We start from the raw sequence: 17,832 nt of genomic DNA on the forward strand, positions 1-17,832 counted from the left end.
TAAATCCCCGGCAGGCTCCCTGGACAGACAGGTGACTGGGTGAACTCATACCTCATGCCTAAGTATGGGTGGACCCAGCTTCCCTGACAGGGGACCCAGAGATGCCAGCACTGGACTCTAGGCAAGGACAGGTGTACACGTGGCATCACTGGTCCCCTCAGTGCTGGAGCGGAGGGGAGGAGGGAATCTAGATCTAACTGTCATGTCTGGGAGGTTCCAGTGGATGGATTCAGTGGACAGGACTGCTGGCCCCTTTCCACCTCCCCAACTCCTGATCAACTGCTCCGGAGGCCCAAGGTCTCTGGACAAGGACCAGCCTTGCTGAGAAGAAAGGGGCACGATCTTTCATTCAGGCGCTGTTCTCCCACGGGCACCACCATACACCAGTGTGAGCCCATCAGCTTTCAGGGGCCCCAAGAAAACCGCGTGTCTTAGTGTGGGTGGATCAAGGAAGCATCAAGTCTGGAAGATGTCTTATTCTCCAGTTGTTTCAAGAAACATCAGGGTTGTCATTAACCATGATTTGGGGCAAATCTCCATAAACCACAATGCCAAGAAGACAAGGTTCCGCTGTCATCAGCAGGTCAAAACACAAGCGTCTTCTCCCACAGTGCACTGCAGGGAGAAGGGCAGTTATGCCACTTTGTCCGTCTGAGCAGCTGTTTTAACAATGGCTGAGGGTCTCAGATGATGACAAATCTGCAGAGGATTCCTCCCACCTCAGTGGGTCTGGAAGGGCGAGTGGATAAATGACAGACAGCTTGTGGTCCCCCACCCCGCCACAGTCAGACAGAAAGCTATATTCACACACAGAGATGACCACCGTCATCTACATCCCAAATCCTCATTCCAGGCAGTCACCAAGACCGTTCCCCCCATTTCCCAAATGTTACGCATGGAATTGTGTGCCCCCCAAATTTGCATGTTAAGTCCTAATGCCCCACACCTCAGAATGTGACCTTATTTGGAGACAGAGTCTTGGAGGCGTAAGCAAGCTGAAGTGAGATCACCAGGTGAGGCCCAAGCCAATATGACCCAGCAACTTTATAAAAGCGGGGAGTTAACAGACATGCACACAGAGAGGAGCGGGCGACCGGAGGATGGAGATGGGGGCGAGGCTTTACCAGCCAGCGGCTACCTGCAAACCCGCAGAAGCTGAGGGAGAAAAGCCTGGAACGGATTCTCCCTCAGCCTCAGAAGGAACCCGCCCTGCTGACACGCGTCTTGGACTCCCAGCCTCCATTCCTGTAAGACAATCCGTTTCCGCTGTGGAAACCACCCAGCAGCTGGTGTTTCATTGACAACAGCCCCACCAAATGAATTCATCAGACCTTAGAGTCTCCATCTGCGAACTGGGAAAAGGAATTCTCACGGCTCTGCCCATCTCAGAGGTTGCTGAGGGAGTGAAAGATTTGAAAATGCTCCATGAACTCTTCACCCAGCTCAACCCACAGGCCGGCCTGACACCAAGAGCTGGTCCACACTGCAGAGCTGAGTGTTTCAGGCCAGACTTCCATGCGTTCCTGGTGAACATGCAGGAACACCCAAAATGCATTTGGTTCTAACAACCTCAGGAATGGGCCCAAAAGTCCAACCCAGTAGTTATGGACATAGTTCGTGAAGGGTTGAGGTGAAGCATATTTTAGGCTGGTTTTGGGTAAACTGGAAAACTTGTAAGCCTACTTTTTAGATTTCTAAGCTGCCACAGTGGACATCAATGGAGCCATTGGCCAGAGAAGGCTCTATATCCTGTATCCTCGACAGCTGGATGATGGCGTCACTCCATCCTCACCCCCCACCATACACCAGAGCCAGTCAGTAGAACCAAAGTACAAAGTAGAACTAAATACAGGCTGAGTACCATTTATCCAAAATGCCTGGGACCAGAGGTGTTTTGGATTTCAGATCTTGGAACATCTGTATATACACAATGAGATACCTTGCAGATGGGACTCAAGTCTAAACACTAAATTCATTTACGTCTCTTTTTTTTTTTTTTTTTTTTTTTTTGAGACGGAGTCTCACTCTGTCACCCAGGCTGAGTGCAGTGGTGCAATCCTGGCTCACTGCAACCTCTGCCTCCCAGGTTGAAGTGATTCTCCTGCCTCAGCCTCTAGCTGGGACTACAGGTGCACAGCACAACACTCAGCTAATTTTTTGTATTTTTAGTAGAGACAGGGTTTCACCATGTCAGCCATGATGGTCTCGATCTCCTGACCTCGTGATCTGCCCACTTTGGCCTCCCAAAGTGCTGGGACTACAGGTATGAGCCACTATGCCCAGCCTAAATTCATTTACGTTTCATCTGTACTTTATACACATAGCCCAAAGGTGATTTTATATAACATTTTAAATGATTTTGTTCTGAAGTTTTGACGGCAACCTGTCAAACCTGTCATGTGAGATCAGGTGTGAAATTTTCCACTGTGGCATCACGTCGGTGCTGAAAGAGTTTCAGAGTTTGCAGCATTTTGGATTTCAAATTTTTGGATGAGGGGTGTTCACCCTGAAAATTCTTGTCCAAACCAGAGGAAAACTACAGCCGGTGGGCCAGATCTAACCTGGCCACTAGTCTTTGTATGGCCCATGAACAAAGAATGTCTTTCTATTTTTAAGTACTTGGTGGGGAAATAAAAAGAGTAATATTTTATGATGTGAAAATGATATGAAATTTAAGTCGCGGCGTCCTTAGCTAAGTTCCACCAGCACAGCCCCGCCCATTTATCAATGGCACTTCTGTGCAACCAAAACAGAGTAGCTGTGACACAGACCTTATGGCCCACAAAACAGAAAATATTTACTCTCTGGCTTTTCACAGAGAAAAGTGTGCCAACCCCTGTTCTCTACCCTCCCTCCTTACGCAGTGGGCAAAGGGCCAGGCGGGATGTAGGCTCAGGCCAAACGGAAGTGGGCCTTCACCCGGGTACACGGCCGAGTGCCAGGAATGTTTGCCAAGAGACCAGCCAGGATAAGAGATGGCAAGAGAAAAGGAAAGCAAATCAGACGTAGGTGTGGTCAGAAAGGGAGATGGAAATGGGCCCAACATCCATTTCGGGGTTTCTTTCTAGAGGTGGCTCCAACCTCAAAAAGAGGGGAGGCATCTCTGGCCCTCCTCCAGCAGCACAGGGACGCCATCCTCCTCCAGTGTCAGGTTCCCACGGTGGGTCCTCAAGCATGGCACGTCCAAGACTCCAGGGGGGCCTCGTGGCCTGGCCATGGACCCAACCCCGGGTTTTTCATTCTCTATGAGGGCAGACCATTCCACTCCGAAACAACTAATTTACAGAAAAAAGAAAGCAACACTCTGGTCAACTGATAAAGGCTTTTATACTTCATGCTATCAAACCAACACTATTACAGTTTCAACACTCAGGAAGTATTTGGGCAAGGAATGGACGATGCAGCCAAGTAAGAGGGCCTGAAATCTCACCTGACGCACGTTACATTTTCTCATGCAGAACACACCACTGCTTTACTTACCCTCCCTATCTTACGTAAAACTCCCAATTTTACAGCAAATGTGATAGGGAACAGGGATATAACCGTCCTATCTCCTGTGTTAGACCTAGAATGAATACTAAGCACAAAAATGGGGGAGGGGCGTTGAGCCAACGACCCACCCAGCACCTGCAGTGGCTTCGTTCGCCTGCTCACGCGTCCTCCCTACGCTGCAAGCTCGTCCCGGCACCTGCACAGCACCGAGCGTCTACGGTGATCTCGTCAACACCGAGCAGCTGCCTTCTCTGAACGCCCTTCCTGCCTGGCAGGGCGGCAGAGGAGGAGGCAGAGGCCCCCTGCCCCGAGTGGGAAAACAGGAGGACAATGAGACACCGGCCCCCACACCTGTGTGGCTGGAAGACCACTTTCTCATTCCCCTTTGGGCTTCTGCTTCCCTGGCTGGAGCCGGGGTCCTTGTGGATATTTTACATATTTAATTACTACATACACTGATGGCCAGGCATGAGACAAGGGCAGCGGCCACAGCAATCCAAGTGGAATGTGTCAGAAAGACTCACCAAAGGTGAATCGCTTAAATACGTGGCTGGCAAGCTAGATGGCATTCAACACCTGAGGAAAACGCAGTCAACTCCAGGAGAACTCTGGGCATGGATGGCTTCACCAGTGGCCGTGAGTCATGGCGCCGTCTTGGACAGGAAATCAAAGACTGCATCACACGTGTGGGTCACACAGGAGACACCACGGCCAAACCCACACTCAGGAAAGACCCCTACCCAACAGAAAGACTGGAAGATGCATGCACGCTTGGCTTTTCCTTGTTTTTTTTTTTTTTTTTTTTTTAATTATTCTTCTAGACTTTGACTTTTTCAACTCACTGACTACTCCCTTCTGGACCCTCACAGGCTGATCTAGTTAACCATCCTGGACTCTACCGGGGTTACAGCGGGGGTGAAGTTTTTAATCCAAGGTTTCTACAATCACCACCTAAAAGCTAGCCAAGGACAGCGTCTCAAGGAAGGCGTCCTAGGCTTTGATTTTGACCTTGGAATTCTCTTCCATGAATAAGTGGGGGGACACCATGTGCCACCCATGAGGTAGGGAGGCAGTCTGGGGAACGGAGGGTCCAGACACTGTCGTCAGTCAGACGTGTGGGTTCACGTTTCTCACACCAGCTCCACTGCCTTTGCTAAATGACTTACCTTGTCTGAGCCTCGTTTTCCTCAACGGTAACACGGGGCTCTAGAGATCCAGTTCGTGTGGGTTTCTCTTCTTTTAGTTTTTCTTCCAGCCTGTAGACCATGTTGAGAGCAGGGACCTTGTCTTTCTTTCTTTCTTTGAAACATACCAGACACTTAGTGCCAAATACATAGTAGAAATTGCACACAATATCTGTGACATTCTGTGAATAAGGCAGTGGTTCTCAAACACTGGCATTCATTGGAATTACCTGGAATGCTGATTAAGACACAGGTTGCTGGGCCCAGCAACCCTCAGTGTCTGATTCTGTCGGTCTGGAGTGGGCCAGAGAATGTGTGCTTCTAACATGTTCCCAGCTGATGTTGATGCTGCCTCTGAAAACCATTAGCAGGCCAGCCGTGGTGGCTCAGGCCTGTAATCCCAGAACTTTGGGAGATCAAGCCGGGTGGATCCCTTGGGGTCAGGAGTTCGAGAGCAGCCTGACCAACATGGTGAAACCCGTCTCTACTAAATGCAAAAAATTAGCCGGGCGTGGTAGCAGATGCCTATAATCCCAGCTACTTGGGAGGCTGAGGCAGGAGAACCGCTTGAACCCAGGAGGCGGAGGTTGCAGTGAGCCAAGATTGCGCCATTGCACTCCAGCCTGGGCAACAAGAGTGAAACTTCATCACAAAAAAAAACAAAAGAAAGAAAAGAAAATCATTAGCATAATGTATCCTTGTTGACAACATACTTTCCCATTTGGCCTCTCGGTTGCTTTTCTCAGCAGCCCTGTGAGGTAGGCCAGACAGGTATCATCATGCCATCATTTAGTAGATACGAGAACGAAGGCTGACCAGGTTTCAAAGACTCACTTGAGATCAGGAAATGAAAAGCTGGGATCCTAACCCAACGCACTGGCAAAGCCAGCAGCAGCAACCCAGATACGCAGAGTAACGGCAAACACAAGGAGAACAATCCCGAGAGCACACGGGTTGCAGTTAGACAGGGCGTGGCCAAGTGAGGGTGTCAGATTCCAGACCAGGCTCCAGTGTGTTTCCTTCTCCCACAGCAAGTTATAAAATCTCAAGTCTTTCAAAGTGGAAGTTAACATTCCTGCCTGAATCAGACTAAGAAAGTTTGTGATGGAGTCTTTGCATGTCCCCCAAGAAACCTTTAGGAGGCTGAAGATATCTAGGAAACACCAGTATGTTGAAGACTTGGACCTTAATTGAATATGGACTCAAATCCTGGCACTGCCACTCCATGCTGGGACCACGGTTACGTCTTATCCTTCCTCCTCAACTCAGGGTGGGGAGGGAATTACTGGGCCTCTTCATGAATGATAAGAGCGATGATACCTGCACTGTGGTCTCTGTGCTCATAGAAGGGCTGGTTCACCTGCACATGTTCCCTGAGCTCGTAGGTATGTATCAAGGACTGGTTCACCTGCATATGGCCCCTGTGCTTCGAAGTGTGTGTCGAGGGCTGATTCACCTGAACATACACCAAGGGAGGAAGCTACAAACACAACCAAAACGCCTGTACGCAGAGAGTCAAAACACCTGTGCGCAGAGAATCAAAACGCCTGTGCGCAGAGGGTCAAAACACCTGTGCACAGAGAGTCAAAACACCTGTGCGCAGAGAATCAAAACGCCTGTGCGCAGCGAGTCAAAACACCTGTGCACAGAGAATCAAAACGCCTGTGCGCAGAGGGTCAAAACACCTGTGCACAGAGAGTCAAAACACCTGTGCGCAGAGAATCAAAACGCCTGTGCGCAGCAAGTCAAAACACCTGTGCGCAGAGAATCAAAACGCCTGTGTGCAGAGAATCAAAACGCCTGTGCGCAGAGAATCAAAATGCCTGCACGCAGAGGGTCAAAAATGCTTGTGCACAAGAGTCATAAACGGGTGTACAGGTAAGATGCGCTTTCCCGCTGCAGTCCTCTTCATTCACACTTCTTTGACTTTCTCCCATGTTCTTCTAAACATCTTCCACCATGCTGGCGGTGTGTAAAGGCATTAAGGCAGACCTTGGTAGGTGACTCAAGTCTTGGTGGATGGAGCTAAAATATGTGCCTTTCTTATGACTCGCAGGGCAGAAGCACAAAGCGAGGACTTGGTGGAAGTGGAGGGCTGGCTATAGCACATCTTGGTATCATCACTACTCCGTTGCCATGATCTGTAGGTGCTCTGACATCCCAGTACACCACAGCCCCAAGCCTGGGTCAGCCTGCAGGATGGAGGATGCGTTATAGAGACATACCCCCCAAAGATGCCTTGGGGTGGATGCCTCCCCTCCACCCACCTCCTGACCTCCAGAAAGACGATTCTAGGGCACATTCTCACGGCTTCTCAAATACATCCCGAGTATGATGGAGTCCTAATAGTTGGTTAACAGTGGCCACTAGCTCAGCAGCTAACTCCCGATTCGCTTTTCCTCTTCCCTCTTCTCACCCTCTTCTGCTTGGATGGGCTGCTGGGACCAGTCATCTCCCCCAAAACATCAGTACCCAAGTCCTTTTCTCGGGCTCTGCCTTCAGGGGCTGCAAACCAAGACAGAAGGTAAATGGCGCTAGACCACTGGGTTTTCTGTCCAGGACACAGACACTCAGCTGAGAGACGTAACTGAGCACTCAGTGGGTTCTGGTCACAGCCAGTGAGCTGCTATGGATTGTTCAAAATCCCCAAATTAGAAAGCCAAGCAAGTATTTTGTTCCATTAATAAGATATATTTATACTCAATTCGTTTATACTCAGCAAAGGGGATTTAGACCTCAACTGACATTTTTACATTTACAAGAATGAGGCTTAGTGGCTCATGCCTGTAATCCCAACAGTTTGGACAGCCAAAGCAGGAGGACTACTTGAGCCCAGGAGTTTGAGGCCAGTCCGGGCAACACAAGAAGACTGCAAAAAGTAAAAAAAAAAAAAAAAAAAAAAAAAAAATAGCCAGGCATGGTGATGTGTGCCTGTACTCTCAGCCACTTTGGATGCTGGGGTGGGAGGATCGCTTGAACCCAGAGGTCAAGGCTACAGTGAGCTGTGATTGCACCACTGCACTCCAGCCTGGAGAGATACAGTGAGATCCTGCCCTGCACCAACACAAAAACAAAAACAAAAACAAAAAACATACTCATATATATGCATTGTGGGTCACTTCCAGGCTGAGGGCAAGTGCCAGATCAGGGATTCCTGACCCTTAGCTAGGTCTGGATCCTGGTTCAGGCTCTGTGGCCCCAGCCACAGGTCAGCAGAGAAGCCTGGCCCGAACCTCGGAGGGCTCTGCTCAGATGTCAACTCCCTTGAGTTTCCTATCTATTTTGTAACAACTTTCCACCAACTTAGTGGTTTAAAACACACATTCACTCTCCTACAGTTCTGGGCTGAAATCAGGGCCAGTGCCTTCTGGAGACTCCCGAAGGGGGCAATCTGTTTCCAGGGCCCTGCCCTTTCCTGTATGTCGTGGCTGCCTGGATTCCTGGCTCACGGCCCCTCCTCCATCTTCAAAGCTCAGGACTCCAATCTCTGTTCCCAACATTCCAGGGCCTCCTCCTGTGGTCAGATCCCCCTCGTAAAAGACTCGTGATAACATTTAGTCCACCTAGGTAATCTAGGGTAATCTCACCATCTCAAGATCCTTCAGTGAATCACACCTGCAAAGTCCCTTTTGCCAAATAACGTAACACCTATAGGTTCTGAGCATTAGGATAGGAATATCTTTTTTTGTGGGGGAAATTACTCAGCCGATGACACACCGTATCAGAAACACAAGCACATCATTGCTGCCCACTCCCTCCCCTGGTCTCCTCTGCCACTCTTGACATTCATTTAGTTATCACTTCCTTATCTCCTTTTTCTCCCACCAGAACAGGCTCCATGAAGGCAAGGACTTTGTCCTGTTCACCGGAAACCACCTGGAACAGAGCAGGTGCAGTCGACGTTTGAATGAATGGATGATTTATAGAGTACCCAGGGCGTATATGCCAATGCAGGGAAGGATGGGGACTCAGAGCGTCTCAAGCACAAGTCTGTGGACAAGAACAAGATCAAAACATTTTTTCTGTGGTCAGATCTCTGTCTCCCTCTTAAAAGACTCGTGATAACATTTAGAGTCCATCTAGGTAATCCTGGGTAATCTCACAATCTCAGGATCCTTCAGTGAATCACACCTGCAAAGTCCCTTTGGCCAAATAAGGTAACACCTACAGGTTCTGAGCCTTAGGATACGGTCAAGGGCTGTGTGGAGTGCCCTGAGGAATAACATCTGGATGTTTGGCAAGCTGGCCTGTATGGCCTGCGGGCAGGAACCCACCCGTTCTGCTCACTTCTGTATCCCCTAGGCCTGCACTCGGGCACAGGAGCATGCGGCATCGACAGTACCTACAGCCTGAACAGAAGAGGAAGCTTCCCAGGCACCTATGATCTGCAGCTTGGTCTCGGGTCCGCTGATCCACCGCCTCCCTGCTGGTCTCAGGGGCTTTCCCCACCAAAATGACAGTCCCCGGCTCAAGAGCACAGGGTGCCCTGCTCCTTCCTGCCCCTGCCTCCCTTGGAGCCCAGGCTTCCCTGCCCCATTTCACGGTTCTCCACGGCGTGCCCTGCCGGACACAGCCAGCCTCCTTAGCATCCACTGCCGACCCCCTTCACTCCCGCCCGGTCGGCGGCCCACCCTCCAACTCTCCTGCACGCATCCCACCTCCTCCTATTTGCCCACACCCCGTGACCAGGAAATGCCTCCTTGGTCCCTGCCCTGCCTGTGCAAACACTACCTTTCCTTCAAGGCCCACACTGAGGCTTCCCCACAGCCTGCATTCCCAGGTCTCAGGGACAGCCCCCTGTCACCCAGACCCTCAGCCCCACAGCGCTTCCTCCTCGTGTGTGAGTTTCTGACCGTCTTTTCTGCTCTCCGGAGAAGACGATGGTTTCATTTCTCCTGTGCCCTCCAGCTGCTGGGCTTTGAATCCTACAGGCTAAAAGTTCCATTTATGAGCTGCGTACTGCTGGGCAGGCTGGTAGCAGCTTTTTCTAATTTTAACTTTCTCCAGGAATTCATTCCTTTTAAATACACTGGGCAAATTCTCCCCAGACCCATGCATCCCTCCGGCCTCTCCATTCTTCCTCCATAAAATGGGCACGCAACCCCCGCCCAGCACCAGCAGGAGGGGGGCGTCAACACAGAAGTGGACAGAGCCCCACAAAGCCACAGGTGTGCCCACTGGTGCCAACAGCCCGCCTGCTGCTGGCGACGCCCCTGTCAGCTGAGAGAGGCCCAGGTACCACCAGAGACCAGGAAAGAGGGGCTGCAAAGGGTAGCTGGGCCGGGAGAGGTCTCTAGACAAAACCCAGACCTCCCAGTTACATGTGAATTTCAGGTATACCATGAGTAATGTTTTAGTGTATATGACCCCAGATATTCAAATGTATTTGGGTATTCCGCATTTGTATTTGCTCAACCTGGACCCCACTGCCTGTGCCAGTCAGAGGGGGTCTCCCAAGAAGCCCAGCTTCGGGAGGCGACACCAGAGGTGGCCTCCCAGGAAGGAGGTGGGGACGGGAGAACGGCCGACGAGCTTACACAGAGGTGCGCTCCACAAGACTTGTTTCCTGCTAAAGAGCTGTTTTCTAAAATAAATAAATAAAATAATCTTGTTATCAACAAGGGATTGTTTCGATAATATTTTTCCATTCCGATACGATTCTGCAAGAACTCAGAAAACAAAGCAGTGACCCCGACAACAAAGCTCACTATGGAAACCGCTCACCTCCATCCCAAAAATCATGACTTCACCTCGCATTCCACCAGAAACCAACTACAGATTGTTACCAAAGAATCCTTGTGCAAACAAACAGCAGGCAACTGCCACTGAATGGCAGGAAATGTAGCAGCTTTTTCTAATTTTAACTTTCTCCCGGAATGCATTCCTTCTAAACACCCTGGGCAAATTCTCCCCAGCCCCGTGCATTCCTCTGCAGTCAAGCAATCACCTCCAGGGAGCCCAAAACTAGCTGCAGATTTCAAGTGAGCGCTGGCCTGACTGTGAGGGGTCCCGGGCTCCAGGTCCTGTGCTGACTCACTGAACGATGCTCTCCACAGTGACTCAAAGGTTGAAATGAGCTATCAGAACAGGAAAACACTCCCCGACTAGAGGGTGAGCCACAGACGGGAACAGAGCCCAGCAGTCTCCACTCAGGAAGGCAGCGTCAAGCAAGAACGATAAACAGGGATAACAGCCCACGACCTGCAGACCAGGACCCAAGGGGCAGGATTGGGAATGCCCCAAAAGCGTAATTGTGCAAATTATCCCCCTGGATGGAAAGATTCAGAATTGTGCCTGATTTGATTTTAAAAGCTCAACAGGGCAAAGGACAAACTGGGATGCAGTATTTGCAATGGTCATAACTAAGAGAGGCTTATTTTCCAGAAAATTCACAGCACTGCTACAACTAGCCAGCCATGGTGGTGCAAGCCTGTAATCCCAGCTACCTAGGAGGCGGAGGTCGCAGTGAGCAGAGATTGCATGCCACTGCACTCCAGCCTGGGTGACACAGTGAGACCCTGTCTCAAAAAACAAAAACGAAACAACACTCCTACAATTCAATAAGAAAAATGGGCAAAAACCGCAAAAAGGATCTCCATAGGGAGGAAATCAGAATGGTCAGTAAACATTAGCTTCCGGCAGGAGAACACAGAAACACTCAGATACCATCTCCTGCCCATCAGACCATCCCCCAGGTTGAAAACGGCGGACAATAACCAGGGAGGGGAACATGTGGAGGAGGCTGGGCGAACCCGAAGGCTGCCGTGGGAAGTGGAGCTCAACTGGCAGCCAAGGCCCAGCCGCACTCTTAGATAAACATTTGCACACCGAGCTGGAAGTCATGTACAAAGACCTTCACAGCAAGTGCGGTTTCTGATAGCAAAGGCTGTAAACACCCTATTGTCCTTCAGGAGCAGAAAGAATAATTACGCCAAGGCATTAACATACAGCAGTCCCCTCACATCCCAAGTTTCCATGGTTTCAGTTACCCCCGGCCAACTGTGGTCCCAAAACAGGCGCTACAGTACAATAAGATATCCCGGCAGAGAGAAAAACACATTCACACAAATTCTATTACAACATCGTGCTAAGATTGTTCCATTTTATCATTTATTATTGCTCATCTCTCAGGGTGCCTAATTTACAAACTAACCTTTATCACAGGCATGTATACATAGGAAAAAATATGGTGCATATATAGGGTTTGGTACTATCTAAAGTTTCAGGCACCTTCTGGGGTCTTCGATCCCCTGCAGATAAGGGAGGACTGCTTACGAGGGAAAAGCACGTAGTCAAGAAAGCAGATGAACCTCAAGAACACAACGCTTAGCCAAAAACGGAACTCTTGCAAGACTATGCTTTAGCCACCTAGTGCTGCGTAACAAATCACCCCAAACGACAGGCATCTATTATTGCACGGTTTCTGCAGTTCAGGAATCCGGATGCGGCTTAGCTGGGTGAAGAAGAGATCCTCTTCTTCAGGGCCTCTCGCAGAGCTGCCATCAAGGTCATGGCCGAGGATGGGGTCTCATCTCAACGCTAGACTGGGGAGGGGTCCTCCAGGGTCACCTGCTTGTTGTAGCATCCAGTTCCTTGTGGCCGTGGGACTGAGGCCTCAATGTCATGCTGGCTGCTGGGGGAGGCCACCCTCAGTTCCTTGCCATGTGGCCTCTCTATCTGGCAGCCTGCTCCACCACAGCCAGCAGGGGAGACCATCTGTTGTCAAGGAGGAAGTTCTAAGCCCATGTAACATAATCAGCAATCACGGGAGGTAGGAACAGCATCACTGTGGATGCATCCTACTGGTTGGAAGCAAGTTGCTAGCTCGGCTCACACCAAAAGGAAGGGACTTCACGGGATGTGAACACCAGGAGGTGTGGATCACTGAAGGCCGTCTCAGAGTCTGCCAGCCACAAAAGATACTGCGTGATTCCATTTACATAAAAGTGAAACCCACAAAAACAAATGATGTTGCTTAGAAACACAACCCCATAGGATAAAACCAAAAAACAGCACAGAATGACACTGCGAAATTCAGGACAGGGACTCCTGTAAATGCTTCAGGTTTATCCAATAAAAATATTTTTGTGGGGAGGGGAGAGGATCGAGAGCTGGGAGCTGGGACTGGGAGGGGCAAAGCGCATTCCCAAGTTCAGTTCCATTTCCTGGCCTGGGTAGTGGCTACACAAGTGTTCACTGTTTTTGTGATTCTGTTAACATTTCCAAATATTTTCAAATATTATCTGTATCTACTCAAAGTTCAGGGACCACATGGCTTGCTCCTTTGGAACCCCAGGAAACAGTGAGGATGGGCCCTGCATCCTGTGAAAACTCAAGAAATGCAGCTGGTGTCTCCCTGGCATCCCAGCCTGAGTCCACCTTGCCCTGCAAAGAAACACACCAGCCCTGACCCAGCATCATATCCAGCCCCCAGAAATCCCGCTCTATCTCCTTACCAAACCAAAGGCAAAGGCCTCTCGCCTGACCTGGAGGTAAAGCCACTCCTCCTGGACGTTCGGCCTGTTCCTCTGGGCTGCGGCATGACTCTCGGAGCTCACCAGCCTCTTGCCCTTCAGTGTCAAATGCAGCCCACGGAGGATGCAGATCTCAGTCTCTCTTCACGGGGCCAGGGCTCCCCTCCAGGACCTTGAAGCACCCTATTGTTGGGGTGCTTGTCTCTGTTTCAGTTTCCCCTCTCGAGGCAACTGAAAACAACAATGGATTTGCTGGAAGTTGGGAGTCACCCAGACCCACATCCTGTTGGGCCCTGGCACTGATTCAATCATGCCAATGTCACCCGGACAAAAGAACTTTCTACACAGGCTTAAGAAAGAGCTGCGGCGCCTGCAGCAGGAAAGGAGCCCAGCCGGAGAGTTGCTGCACCAGCCAGAGAACACAGAGGGCTGGACGGATGACCAGCGGGGCCCCAGGGCACTGTGGGGCGCAGGAAGAGTACCTGGTCCCGCAGTGAGGGGGACCCTGCATTTTCACCCTCCCTCCTCACCTGGCACCACTGCTGCGGTCAGGTACTTGTTGAATGAATGAATGGATGAATGAATGAATGCAGCTCTTCTCCAGGTGCAGTGAGGAAACTCCAAAACAGAAACAGACCATCTGAATGAGACAGACTGGCCACTGGCGGCTGCAGAGCACAACCCCGGTGACATCCTTCTTGCTTAAGACGATAAACTCAAGGGTAGGGTCTCAGGGTCTCTTTGTGCGTGCACATGTGCGTGCGTGTGCCTGTGTGTGTGCTGTGTGCATACGTGTCTTTCCCCGCGCAGGGCTCACTCTGTGCACTAACCGTATAAGCAAAAGAAAAAACATCTGAGGAGCAGGCGCCTCGGTGTGGCTGTGAATATTCATACTTGAGCCAGCCCTCTTTGGGAGAGAGACGCTCTCATCCTGTTTTCCGTCCACTTACCCCTAAGTCGCTAATGGGATTAGTGGGGGGCCAGGGCCACGGCCACAGGTCCGACACCTGCCAATCAGCCCAGAGCCGGGTGCCCTGGGCTCTGAGTCTCAGAGCAATTTAATAATGCATCATTGTCCCTGCAGCTCTGCTCCAGTTCTCAAGTTCACTTGGCAAAAGGCTGATCTGCCTCTGTGTTTAGAAGCTCCCCACCGGCCAGGAAGGTGGCTCACCTCTACACGTCTGGGCTGGAGAGAACAAAGGACATGCTGCTGGGAAACGAGATGGGCCTTGGCACAACTGGGAGGGCTGGGCCCATCTGCCACGGCCCACCGAGCGAGGGTATGTAGGAAAGGGCATTTGCTGGCCAGGGAGTGGGGACCCTGGGCTTCTCCCTGGCAGGGGGTACCCAGTGTCACCTGCCTAAAGCAGACACAGGTGTAGAGGGCCACGTCTGGAATCCTGGCCTCCGACCAGCCTTCCTAAGCACTCTTGCCTGTTTTCTCAAATAAGCTTTTTCTTTTAGAACAGATTGAAATTCACAGAAAAGTTATGGAGATAATACAGATAATTCCCATATACCTCTCAACGCCCGGCTTCCCTGTGAATGTCTTACAGGAGGAAGGCACCTTTGTCATAACGGATGTCCGTGCACTATCATCAAACAATAAAGCCCGTCCTTCACTCAGGTCTCCTGTGTTTGCCCCCGGTTGTCCTTTTTTTCTGTTCCAGGATCCCATCCAGGTCACCACATGACTTTTCCTTGTGTCTCTTTGAGCTCCTCTTGGCTAGGGCTTCTCCCCAGACATTGTGTGTTTTGGGTGACCTTGCCAGTACAGAGGAGCCTGGTTGGGTACTCCGCAAGGTGCCCCTCGGCTGGGATTTGTCTCCTGTTCTTCTCCCAGTCAGACCGGGTTGTGTTACTGAGAGGAAGACCATAGAGGCAAGTGCCCTTCTCGCTGCACGATGCTACCAGCAGGACTTTTCCCCATGACGAGGTCCCTGGTCACCTGCCAGCCTCTCTAAATCCCTTCCACAGGCCCTTGCTTGCTCTCTGCTCAGAGATGCCCCTCTGTCCACTACTAGAGGGGAGTAAAGATAAATAAGCTTCCGTATCTGTCACTAAACAAGAAGCCTGGGGCCAAGAGACGGTAGGCCTGGCTGAGCTGCAGGCAGCCATCCATAAAACGCAAGAGCGACCTTAACCTGGTACATACCTGCCCTGTCATCCCTAAGGATCTAAGTTAGCTACTCAGAACTCTCAGTTGATTGTAAGAGCAACACAAGTTTAAAATCAAAGTGACTGAATGACTAAATAAATAAAGGTGATAGCCGGCCGGGCGAAGTGGCTCACGCCTGTAATTCCAGCACTTTGGGAGGCCAAGGCAGGCGGATCACAAGTTCAGCAGATTGAGACCATCCAGGCCAACATGGCGAAACCTCATCTTTACTAAAAAAAAAAAAACCCAAAAACAATTAGCTGGGTGTTGTGGTGCATGCCTGTAGTCCCAGCTGCTCGGGAGGCTGAGGCAGGAGAATTGCTTGAACCCAGGAGGCGGAGGTTGCAGTGAGCCGAAATTGTGCCATTGCACTGCAGACTGGGAGACAGTGCAAGACTCCGTCTCAAAAAAAGAAAGAAAGGTGATAGCTTAGTCTGCATTTATAAAAAGGCAACTTCTAGGAGAAGGGCCCAGATAACTGCCTGTACTGCACAGACCCTTCAAAGCTGGCCAGGTGGGCTGGTGCTGGGTAACCTGGGCTGCCCTGCAGGAGCCGCTCTTGGCAGGGGTCACTGCATGAAAGCCAGGGCCCCTGTCCCTAGGAGATGTAAACACACACATCATCCCTGGCGCCAAACTCGGCTCCGACTCCTGTGTTCTGGAGTCATCATTCAATTTGGAGGGCTGTTTCTATGGAGGACGCTGAGCTCAGTTTCTAAGGGGCTGACAAGACAGGAAACTGAGGCTGGAGAAAAGAAACAGCCTCTTTTAAGCAGACAAGTGGGGAAACCACTAAGATGTTAGGGGGAAGCTAAGACTGAATGTTCTTGGTCAAACTACTTTTATTTATTTATTTTTTTGAGACAGGGTCTTGCTCTGTTGCCCAGCCTGGAGTACAACGGCACGTTGCAGCTCACTGCAGCCTCAATCTCCTGGGCTCTCGTGATCCCCCCACCTCAGTCACCTGAGCAGCTGGGACTACAGGTGCACACCACCATACCCAGCTAATTTTTGTATTTTTTGCAAAGACAGGGCTTGACCGTGTTGCTCTGGCTGGTTTTGTACTCTTGGGCTCAAACAAACCTCCTGCTTCAGGCTCCTGAAGGGTTGGGATTACAGATATGAGACACGGCGCCTGGCCTCAAACAACTTCTGTTTGATTTTTCATCCTGAAAAACTTCAGTGAACTGCTCAGTGCCTCAGTTTCCCCATATATGAAATGAAGCCACTTACAGTGCTTGCCTCACAGGTAGGATTCTAGAATTTGGCCTGATCCTGAGGTTAAAGCCACATTAGGCAATGGGACTCAGACGCTGGAGGTAAGAGACACTGGGCGTAGGTGCAGACAGATTTCTGGGCTCAAGTCTGGCCGCTGTGACCTCAGCCAGTGCCCGCACCTCCCCACGCCCGGCTTCTCCACCTGTGAAAGGGGAAAGAGCAGCAGCTCCAGCCAGAGCACCCTGCACCGAGTGCCATGTCTGCCACCCTGCTACTGCTGTCCCCCATGTTACTGCCATTTCCTGGAGGCAACCAATTCCCTGTAGGATAGCAAATGCAACCAACCACAAAATGCCTGTCTCCCCAGGAGCTCTCCAACAGCCGTCTCCACCAGGAACACTCAATGCCGGCACCAAACAAACCCAGAGAAATGCATCGCACGCCAACCTTCCCCTGTCCAGTTCCTGAAACTCCGAGAATTGCAAGGCAGCTTCCTGCCACCCGAGCTCGGCCTGCTCCGAGGGACGGAACTGAGCCGTGTGCTGGGCACGCTTCCCACATGCCTTAAACAGGCTAAGTTTTATTATGATCCCCATGACAAATCACCACATGTCACGGGCACGCAGGGTGTGCCAGGGTGAAATGTGACCTCCAGCACCCCAGTGTGGGCACACGGCTGACTCACATTCCTTCCCCTCCCTCTACTCTTAGCCAAAAAGCACCCCAACACCAGCCAGAGAACAAAGAAGCAGCAGAGAGGAGCCAGAGAAGCTGACAAGGAACCCCTCGATTTTTCAGAGCTAAGAGAGCTTGTGGAATGCCCTGGGCCACAGGCTGCATTACTTCTTCATTACTGTAAAATGCGGCCAGGGAATCGGGCCACCCTGGTCTCTGACACTCTGAGAACCAGAAGGCCTGTGCCAGCTCAACACTAAGGCAAGAGGTGTTCTGGGCTTCCAAGTGGACTCACACATGCTGTGGTGGGAAGCAGGATACCCCTGTCAGCTCCGGGGCTGCGTGTCCACAGAGCAACTTATCCCGCCCATTTCACCAACGCAGCGTTTTATGGAGCAGTGAAATGGGCTGGAGCTCATGATCTTTACAAATCCCTTTTTTTTTTTTTTTTTTTTGAGACAGAGTTTTGTTCTTTTTGCCGAGGCTGGGGTCCAACGGTGCAATCTTGGCTCACTGCAACCCCAGCGTCCCGGGTTTAAGTGATTCTCCTTCTCAGCCTTCTGGTAGTTATGATTACAGGCTCGCGCCACAACGCCTAGCTAATTTTGTATTTTTAGTAGAGATGCTGCTT

At 50.9% G+C, this 17,832-nt stretch overlaps 1 protein-coding gene across 5 annotated transcripts in view; it reads right to left on the reverse strand.

Annotated features, from left to right (window-relative positions):
- The window catches only part of SH3BP4 (SH3 domain binding protein 4), a 102,273-nt gene that overhangs the window by 62,721 nt on the left and 21,720 nt on the right, over window positions 1-17,832 (reverse strand). Inside the window, exon 1 of one of the 5 annotated variants that reach the window (XM_074398824.1) lies at window positions 13,133-14,259. The exons of 3 other annotated variants lie outside the window; for them this stretch is intronic. The gene's annotated coding sequence lies outside the window, so the exon portion shown is untranslated. Of the gene's footprint in view, window positions 1-4,658; window positions 7,573-13,132; window positions 14,260-17,832 lie in introns of those variants that run through there. One more of the 5 variants, XM_074398822.1, reaches the window with a different exon arrangement.

The sequence above is a fragment of the Saimiri boliviensis genome, chromosome 5 (assembly GCF_048565385.1).
Source record: "Saimiri boliviensis isolate mSaiBol1 chromosome 5, mSaiBol1.pri, whole genome shotgun sequence".
Taxonomy (NCBI): Eukaryota; Metazoa; Chordata; class Mammalia; order Primates; family Cebidae; genus Saimiri; species Saimiri boliviensis.